Source organism: Chenopodium quinoa, unplaced genomic scaffold (genome assembly GCF_001683475.1).
Source record: "Chenopodium quinoa cultivar QQ74 unplaced genomic scaffold, ASM168347v1, whole genome shotgun sequence".
NCBI classification, from domain to species: Eukaryota; Viridiplantae; Streptophyta; class Magnoliopsida; order Caryophyllales; family Amaranthaceae; genus Chenopodium; species Chenopodium quinoa.
In genome coordinates this window covers 1,548,233-1,558,135 of record NW_018742309.1, presented here as the reverse complement: position 1 = coordinate 1,558,135, position 9,903 = coordinate 1,548,233, and positions in this window count along the sequence as shown.

Sequence of the window (9,903 nt, the reverse complement as noted above, 5' to 3'; positions counted from 1 at the left end):
TAGGGATTTCAGAGTTTAGGGTTTTTAATTCTGAATTATGTTGTGATTAGGGCTAACAAAAAGCCCAATTTATAGGCATAGGAATCTAATTTTAGAGTTTTAGAGCCGCAATATCAGGTTGCGCGTGCAACTCTCATATCGGCTGGAGTGTCGAGCGCAACTCTATGACTTGCGCGCGGTGCCGTTTGCCTTATACCAAAACGTGTTTTAAGACTACCATAACTTTTGATTGAGAAGTTGAATTAAGGTAAATAAGATATCATTGGAAAGTACTGAATGTCTATTTTCGAATGCCTTTAGAATAAGGTTAAAATCTGTTATGGATAAAAAAATATGGCTGTTTGAGTGCAAGGGTATCGGTTTTAAGGTCCGGTTTAGTATTTTTATGATAACTTCTTAGTTTTAACTCAGAATTGGGCTTATAATATACCGTTGGAAAGATCTTTTAAAAAGCTATACTACTGTATAGAACTTGAACGGATTTTGGGTAGTTAAATGTTCTAGTTGGCTCGGGTTTTAACAATGTAAGACCCATTTGATCTAATCGTTGCATATGACGCATTTAGGTCCGTTAATAATCAAGATTAATCATGTATGTGCATATTTTAGGCCTAATTAGTAATCAGACTAGGCTCTAAGATAATTTGGTCTCAAATAAGGGCTCTAACTTACATCATAATGCATTTCAGAGTCCATAAACACTTGAACTTTGATCTAGCATGAAGAATAAGTTTTTGTAACATCATCGCACTTCCCGTCGGGACAGGAGGCCAAAAGTAGGTGTCTATAGTTCTCCCCCACTTTGATCAAGTCTAGAATAGACGAAGATCAAATTAGTCAAGGAGGTAAATCCGAGACTCATTATGCGAAGTTCTTTAAAGATAAAGAATCTTTTAGTATTGTTTAGAATATCGAAACTATTCTCGATTTGCTAAATGTTTGAGACAGGTTGCTACTATGATCAAGGTAATTTGAACTTAACACGCTAAAGAATCTAGGTTGACGCTTTGCAAGTATACAACGCTTTTACAAGTAAAGGCTGTCTTGGGTGATGTCATGTTATGAGAAGGTACCGGGTTTAAGAAGATTAAAAGAGGATGATACCCTCTCAATATGTCATCGGCGTTCTAAAATACCTCGATATGTCATTGGAACTTTAGTCCATGGTTTTAACAAAGTAAAAGATGATAATTGGAGGTGGTGTTTAGGCATTCGTAGCCTAACACTTGAATAAAAGATTTGACATACGCTGCCAAAAAAAATATTTGATGTCCACAAGATGGAAATACATGTCTTAGGACTGGAGGCACATATCCAAATCCAGTGAGAGAGAAGAAAATCGAAAACTCTCTCAGCAGTTTTTCCACAAGATGAAAACACGCATCTTAGGACTTGGGCCACGTCACTGAATAGGTGCAGCTTCAGTTAGGGCTGCTCTTTATATAGGGGGTGGACGGACAACCTAACTGTCTGGTAAAGCATGACAACTTTCAAGTTAACCGTATTTGCTTCCAACGGGGGTCGTCTGGCCCCTATGGTTCGGCGCATCTGTCAACTCATTAGGTTAACGCCTTTCACTAAAATAGGGGTTTTACCATTTTCGACAGGAGGCAGATTATGTTGCTAGTGAAATTTTACGCAACACATACGCCGTACAATTTTACGCTGTACGTACGCGGTATTTTTGTTAAATAACACCAAAAATACGAAAAACGTGACATTTCTTTAAGGGAAGTGCAGGAAAATGTCAACTATCTATGGGAGCTTTTACGTAAGCACCACTACAAGATATTTTGTACGCGCTTTTCCGAAAAACATCCAAAACATATGCTTGGGGCAGGCACAAAGCACGGTGTGTATGTAGAATGATGTAAAAAACTATCAAAGAAGAAAAAATAAACTACAAAATGTAAAGCAATAAAAGGTTTTTAAGGTTTTAAAAACTTCGCAAGAAAGCTTTTCAAGGCACGAATTCAACGAGCTAAAACATTTGGTTTGGAAGATAAAACAAAAATCGGGAAAAAGGTCTTTTTGGCTGACTAGTATATGCGCGCAACTTTGAGGGTTGCGCTGGGGTGTCGCGGACAATATTAGAAGTTGCGCGCAGCTATCTCACGCAACTCTGTGAGTAGTACGAACAATTGTGGAAGAACACGATCTGCATCTCGTGCCCTTCTTCTTCATTCGTATTTTCCGGTCTCTTTCCATTTTTTGTTGTCGTATGAACTTAAGGGAAGTAAATCGTGCTCCTTGTTTATTTTACCATACTTTTAATTGGTCAACAAAATGGGGAAAATCGAAAGAAGAATCCTAATTTTTGAAGTTGGGGGTATTCGATTCGACTTGTTTTCATGAATTTGTTTGTTTTATGTTGTTGTGACATGTTTAAGGAATATATTGCAAAAAATTTCATGTGAATTGGTCAAGTATCAAGTCATGATGAGCATACACAAGAATATATGTGTTTTCTTCATTTGATTTCCGAATTTTTGCTTGAAACTTATTTCTTTTATTTTTTTATTTTTTTCCCCTCATATGAACTATACTTGTTAATTTTAATGTAAATTGAAGTGTTAGAACGATAATTATGCACCAAATTTGGGATCGAAATTTTGAACTTTGATAATGGCACGAAATTTTTCTTGCGACTCATGTTTATTTTTGCCATGCATAACGTGCAAAATTGGTTTTATCAATGATAACAACAATCGATATTTATTATCATTCACTTATAAAACTATGATTTTAAGATTTGCATAGAACTAGTTAGTTTAGGAAATTCTTGAAGACATCATTGAACTGGTGTAGTTTGGCTATATTTTGGGCTTTTGAGCCCCCATTTTATATTTTCGAGTGTCGTAGCCCCCAATATTGGGTAGCTGCATTATATTCGGTCTCTTGCGGTCGCTTGGTATGTCTCTGGGTATGGTATGGTATTGTATTGAGTCTGACCATGAAATTTGGACAGTGCTTTGCATATGAACAATACATTCACTCTACAATTCTTAAGTTTGGCTGATAAACTTGTATGTATGCAGAGAAAAAAATGGAAAAAAAACAAATAAAATTGATTCCATAAACAATAGCTAGCCTGGTGGAAGTCAGCTTGTGGTGGGGTAAAAAGAAAGAAATGAGTTAGGCATCAAAGTTTTACACCACATAAGCCAAAAATCTTACCCATGACATGATTCATTATTAAACCCAATTTGAGATTTATAGACCTACTTTTCTTGCGAAATGTCTGAAACATGAAATACTTACCTATAAGATTAGTAGAGCATATCGAAGGGTAAATTGGATTATGGTTGTGGTAATGATGTAAGGTGGTGAAGTTTAAATTTTTAAAAGTTTCATGTTAAAGGCTTTATGTTCCAATGTATGGGTTATTAAGAAAAAAAAAAAGAAAAAAAAAATAAATAAAGAAAAGAACCCATATAAGTACGTGTGATGTTTTATGTATCGTGATTGAGTAACTCGAGTTAGTAAATCCGTAAGGGTATCTTAAAACCTAGTGCCTTCGGCCAACTAGACCGGGAGTCACTAGTTGAAAGCTCGCTACATGGGTTACTTAACAGGTAGTTGACATTAAGAGTCATGAAACACATTCAAAAAAAAATTAATAATAATAATAATAATAATAATAATAATAATAATAATAATAATAATTAAACATCGGCATAATATTGTCCGGGATACCCTTGTTGATATCTGCTACAGATCTGGGATTTCACCAAGAAAGGAGGTTGACATAGGGTTGTCTGGAGGAAATGACGGGGCCCTTAGACCTGCTTATGTGTTACTTTATTCTTGAGATCGTGATCGCGATGTTTGTGTGGACTTAACATGATCTTCTCCTATGACACAGACAGAGCTTTCTGACTTTGTTCCTGGACGGGTTGTGGCTGATGCGGCTCATCGGAAGAGGATGAAATTTGAAGCTAGTTGTCGGCTGATTGGATATGGTTTCATTCCCTTCTCCTTTTCTTCGCTTGGGGAATTTGAGAAGGAAGTTGTTGTGTTGCTGAAGCGAGTTCAGAGGTTCTCAATGACGCAAGACATCGGGTCTCGTGCTGCATCTTATATCTTCACTAGGGTAGGATTTGCTATAGCTAGAGGAGTGGGGGCCCAGATTGTATCTCGGCTTCCCACTAATTCGTTGTAGGTTGTATGACTTTGTCTGTTTTTGAGATAATAATAATAATAATAATAATACTAATAATAATAATAATAATAATAATAATAATAATAATAATAATAATAATAATAATAATAATAATAATAATAATAAATCATATGCAAGCCTGATGACGTCTCTTGTTGGGTTCAACTGCTTGTGTTGCCTCTTTGTGTTCTTAAAACCTTTACCCCGAGGAGTAGTCGTGAGTGTTCTTCGGGTGTCAGGCGGCAGCGGCAGGAAGAGAGTATCACCGCTGCTATTCGTTCTTGGTGTGAGCCTGGTGGTTATGTGCATCTTGTGCGGGATACGTTTGCAGATGTCTCCTCCTTTGTTAGAAGCTGATGATGAGCATGATTTGTTTGAGCGTAATATTAAGCAATGTAAGAGAAAGATTTGTGACGGACATTACACTGCTACGGTTAGGGTTCTTTCGTCTTCTGGTCTTGCCCCTTACAATGATGTTACTCTTGTTGATTTACAAGCTAAGCACCCATCCTTTTTGGCTCCTATCTTAACGGATATCCCCATTGATCAGCCCCTTATTACTACATCTACTGTTGTTTTGGATCAGATTAGGGGTTTTCCGCGTGGTACGTCATGCGGTAGAGACGGCTTGCGTGCTCAACACCTTCTAAATTGCTTGAGTGGTGCTATAGTTGCTATTTTAGATGAGTTGGTGGGCTCTATTACGCAAGTGGTTAATCTCTTTCTTGCAGGGAAATGTCCTGCTGAGTTGGGGGAGTATATTGTTAGTGCTCCTCTCATGCCACTTGTCAAGCCCGTTGGTGGTATTCGGCCTATTGGTGTGGGTAATGTTTGACGGCGTTTGGTTTCAATGGTTGGGGCTACTTTAATTGGTCCGCGTCTAGGAAACTATTTAGGAGATCTTTAGTTTGGTGTTGGGGTGTCGGCGGGTGGTGAGACTGTTCTTCATGCTGTTAATCGTTTGGTTGAGGCTCGTGGTTGTGATGTTGGCCTCTCTATGTTGCTGGTGGATTTCCAGAATGCCTTTAATTTGGTTGATCGTACGGCTTTACTACGTGAGGTCCGTCTCCGTTGTCTAGCTCTCTCGCGTTGGGTGGAATTCTGTTACTCTTCTCCAACCAGGCTGTTTTATGGGGAGCATACCTTAAGGTCATGTTAAGGTGTGCAACAGGGTGATCCTCTAGGCCCTTTGATTTTTGCTTTGGTGCTCCATTTGTTGGTTTGTCGAATCAGGGATTCTTTCGACTTATGTTTGCAGGCTTGGTATTTGGATGATGACACTATCATTGGTGACACTTTGGTGGTAGGGAAGGTTATGGAGTTGATTTTTTTGGAGGGACCTCGTCTCGGTCTCCACGTTAACGTTGAGAAAATGGAAGTTTTCTGGCCCACGGAGGACCCACGTAGCCGTCTGACCGGTGTCTTTCCTCTAGATATTGTTCATCTTGTTCATGGTGTTAAGTTGCTTGGTGGTCCCGTCAGTGTGGATGCCTCTTTCTGTGGTGAGCTTGTTTCGCAGAGAGTGTCGAAGACCATTGTGCTCATGGATGCTGTTGCTAAGCTTGTGGATCCCCAATGTGAATTGTTACTGCTTCGTGCGTGTACTAGGGTTTCAAAACTCTACTTTTTTATGCGCACTTGTCCTCCTCGTCCTTTTAAAGCGGCCCAGATTTCTTTTGATGTGGCCCTTCGGGGTTCTTTGGAGCGCATTGTAACTGCTTCGGGGCCAGGTTTTGGTGATTGGCAATGGCAACTTGCCACCTTACCTTTTTCTTATGGTGGATTGGGTGTCAATTCAGCGGGTGATGTTCGACACTATGCTTTCCATGCGTCGCGTTTGCAGTCTTCTGGTCTTTAAGCTTCGCTTCTTCGCAATTCTGGTATTGTTGGTCCAGGTCTGGCCTTCGATGGCGCTCTTAGTCTTTTTAATAGGATTGTGGAGACTAACCTTTTATGTAACCCTAGTGAGATCGTTACCCCCAAACTCATGAAAAAATTGGTAGATATATATTTCACGAAGGTCACTGCATTTGTAGAATCCACTTTCTCCTTATCTCAGCATCAGGTTACCTTATGGAAGTCCAAGCAGGGAGATCACACTTCCACCTGGTTGCGAGCAGTCCCGATATCAGGTTTGGGTCAGACTATGAATGGTAAGACTTACCGTTGTGTTCTTTGCTACCGATTGGGTGTTCCCTTGTTCTACGTTTCGATACCTTGTTCTGCTTGCTCAAGGGTTTTTAATGGGGATATTTTTGGGGATCATGCAGTGTCTTGTGCTAGGATGGTGGGTATTAAACATCGGCACAACGTTGTTCGTGATACCCTTGGTGATATTTGTTTTTGCTCTGGAATTTCTGCAAGGAAGGAGGTCAACGTTGGGTTAACTGGAGGGAACGACGGGGCTCTTCGACCAGCAGATGTGTTGCTTTATTCTTGGGATAGAGGCCTAGATGTATGTGTTGACTTGACGGGGTCTTCTCCATTGACACAATCTGGGTTGCCTGACTTCGTTCCTGGTCGTGTTGTGTCGGCTGCGGCTCAGCGGAAGCGAGATAAGTATGGGGCGCGTTACATGGCTATTGGCTATGGTTTTTTTCCTTTCTCCTTTTCTTCATTGGGGGAATTAGAGAAGGATGCTGTTGCGTTGCTGAAGCGGGTTCAGGCGTTCGCTAGGATTCAGGATATTGGTGCTCGTGCGGCTGCTCACATTTTCAACAGGATTGAGTTTGCTATAGCTAGAGGGGTGGGGGCCCAGATAGTATCTCGGCTCCCCACTAATTTCTTGTAAATCATTTGACTTTGTAGGTTTTTGTTATAATAATAATAATAATAATAATAATAATAATAATAATAATAATAATAAAATAATAATAATAATAATAGTAATAATAATAATAATAATATAATAGTAATAATAATAATAATAGTAATAGTAATAATAATAATAATAATAATAATAATAATAGTAATAATAATAATAATAATAATAATAATAATAATAATAATTTGTGAAGTTAAGGGTTGTGATATGAGCTCTTATGTTGTGTTTGTTGTGCTGATTTGCTCTGCTAATCTTACTCTTTATTACCACACTCCAAAACACTCTCTAAAACCTCACTTTACCTTAACACCACAACATTCTTATTCAAGTCCTAAGGATGTTTGACTTACTCCACTACATTATTGATGGAAGCTAGGTTGTAATTGGTTTAAGAGTTGGTATTGGCTTAACATATGACTTCTGCATACATTACTTGACTGGAAGCTGTTTTGAGCAAAAGAGAGTATTCTAATTGTGTACTGCTACATCAATAGTCTAACTACTTTGCGATTTCATGTCTTTGCTTGAGGACAAGCAAAATAATAAGCTTGGGGGAGTTTGATAGAGTCATAAAAGTATATTATTTTATTTCAATAAACTCTAGATTTTATATTGATATTTGGTGGTTAAAAGATATATTAAGTAATTTTCTTCCTGAGACACGTACTACTACTATTTTATTTATTTGTCTGAAGGAAGGAAGATATTAATATCAAATTGCAAATTACAGATATATGGGCCAAAAGGAGACAAATAATCGTGGGCCATTGAAGGTGTATACTACTTCCATATTTCAAAACAAACAACTTCAGCATTCTTCTACCACAAAACTTCAGCATTCTTCTACCTTGCAAAATATTTGGAGATTGAATTATCAAGAAAATAGAAGATAAGGATGAAATCAGATGAGGATGAAGGCAAGAAATTCGTGATAGAAGGCAAGAAATTCGTGATAGAAGAAGATCCAAAGAGGAAAGCCGAAGGGCGGTCAAATTGGGAGGAGGAAGCTGATTTCGATTTTGAAGGAATTCAGTTCCGTATTTTTTTGGGGGAACAATCTAATTTTTAGGGAGGAGATTATTGAGCTTACGGGCAGAGTTGGTTGGCAGTGAAATTGAGAACAGAACGAGAAGAAAAGCATCACCATCAAACTCGGGGGGAGTGAAGAACAACGAAGGAGGTGGTTGGGTTATTTTCTAGGCTAGCGAAGTTGCTGCACACTAGTAGAGCAGCGACGGTAAAGCAATTAGCAGCGGTGAAGCGAAGTAGCGAACGGAGAAGTCGAGGTGACTTAGCTGTGTTCTGTAATCCTCCATTTTCTACGGGAATTCAGAGGCTTTACTTCGGTATTCTAGGCTGATTGTTCGTGGCTGTTTCGCTAATTTTTACTCTAGAAAAATTGGTATTCATTACTCTAGATTCCTTTGTGAATTTATGATTTTTGCATGTAGTATTTCAATAGTTGGTGATTTGGTACTAAGTTAATTTTGTTTTCATCATTTCAGTATTATCAGATTAAGGAGTTGTTTAAAGTATTATTAGATTCATTTACTTGTTTATATTTATCTCCTTATTTTCTTTAAGTAGTATGATTTATATAGCTTCCATCGTTATACTTTCACTTTACAGTATGTTAGGCTAGATTAGTCGTGGGTACGAAGATATAGTATATATTGGATTATTGTATTGTGAGAATAAGAATGTTATGATTTGAGCTTATTATGTTTATATCTTGATTGGAGTGATAATCTGTTGTATTGGTATGAATTAGTTAAGTTATATTTTAGACCGACCATCTTGAGTATAGTTTGCTAGTTTAATTGCTAGAATATTGATTTGTGATACGTAATTGTCCAGATTAATATTCCTTAGTAGCAATTAGGTGTTTGATGGGTGATTGAAGCTTGTCCGATGCCTATGATTATCAACCCTTTAAGTTGCACGAATCCAAGCTCATGAGATTTGTGACTTAAGTTAGCTACTTCCTAGTTATTAATGTTGCTAATTAATCGAGTCTAGAGAGCTTATTCTAGATTGTTAGTTAGTTAGACAATACTCTAAGAGCTTATTTGGGTTATTTGCAAATAAGGGAAGTGTCGAATGCTTGTTTGCGCTCATCGGCTAACATTGAGATAAAAACATGATTTATATAATTCGATGATCAATCGATATTCCAATTCTATAATATATCTCTCGATCCCTATTTTGTCATTCTTGATTATCAAGAATGACAAAATAGGGATCGGGAGATATATTATAGCATTGGAATATCGATTGATCATCGAATTATATAAATCATGTTTTTATCTCAATGTTAGCCGATGAGCGCAAACAAGCATTCGACACTTCCCTTAATTGCAAATAAACCAAATACGCTCTTGGAGTATTGTCTAACTAACTAACAATCTAGAATAAGCTCTCTAGACTCGATTAATTAGCAACATTAATAACTAGGAAGTAGCTAACTTAAGTAACAAATCTCACGAGCTCGGATTCGTGCAACTTAAAGGGCTGATAATCAAAGGCATCGGACAAGTTTCAGTTACCCATCAAACACCTAAATCCTACTAAGGAATATTAATCCAGACAATTACGTATCACAAATCAATATTCTAGCAATTTAACTAGCAAACTATACTAAAGATTGTCGGTCTAAAATATAACTCAACTAATTCATACCAATACAACAGATTATCACTCCAATCAAGATATAAACATAATAAGCTCAAATCATAACATTCTTATTCTCACAATACAATAATCCAATGTATACTATATCTCCGTGCCCACGACTAATCTAGCCTGACATACTGAAAAGTGAAAGTATAACAATGGAAACTATATAAATCATATTACTTACAGAAAATAAGGAGATAAATATAAACAAGTAAATGAATCTAATAATACTTGAAACAAC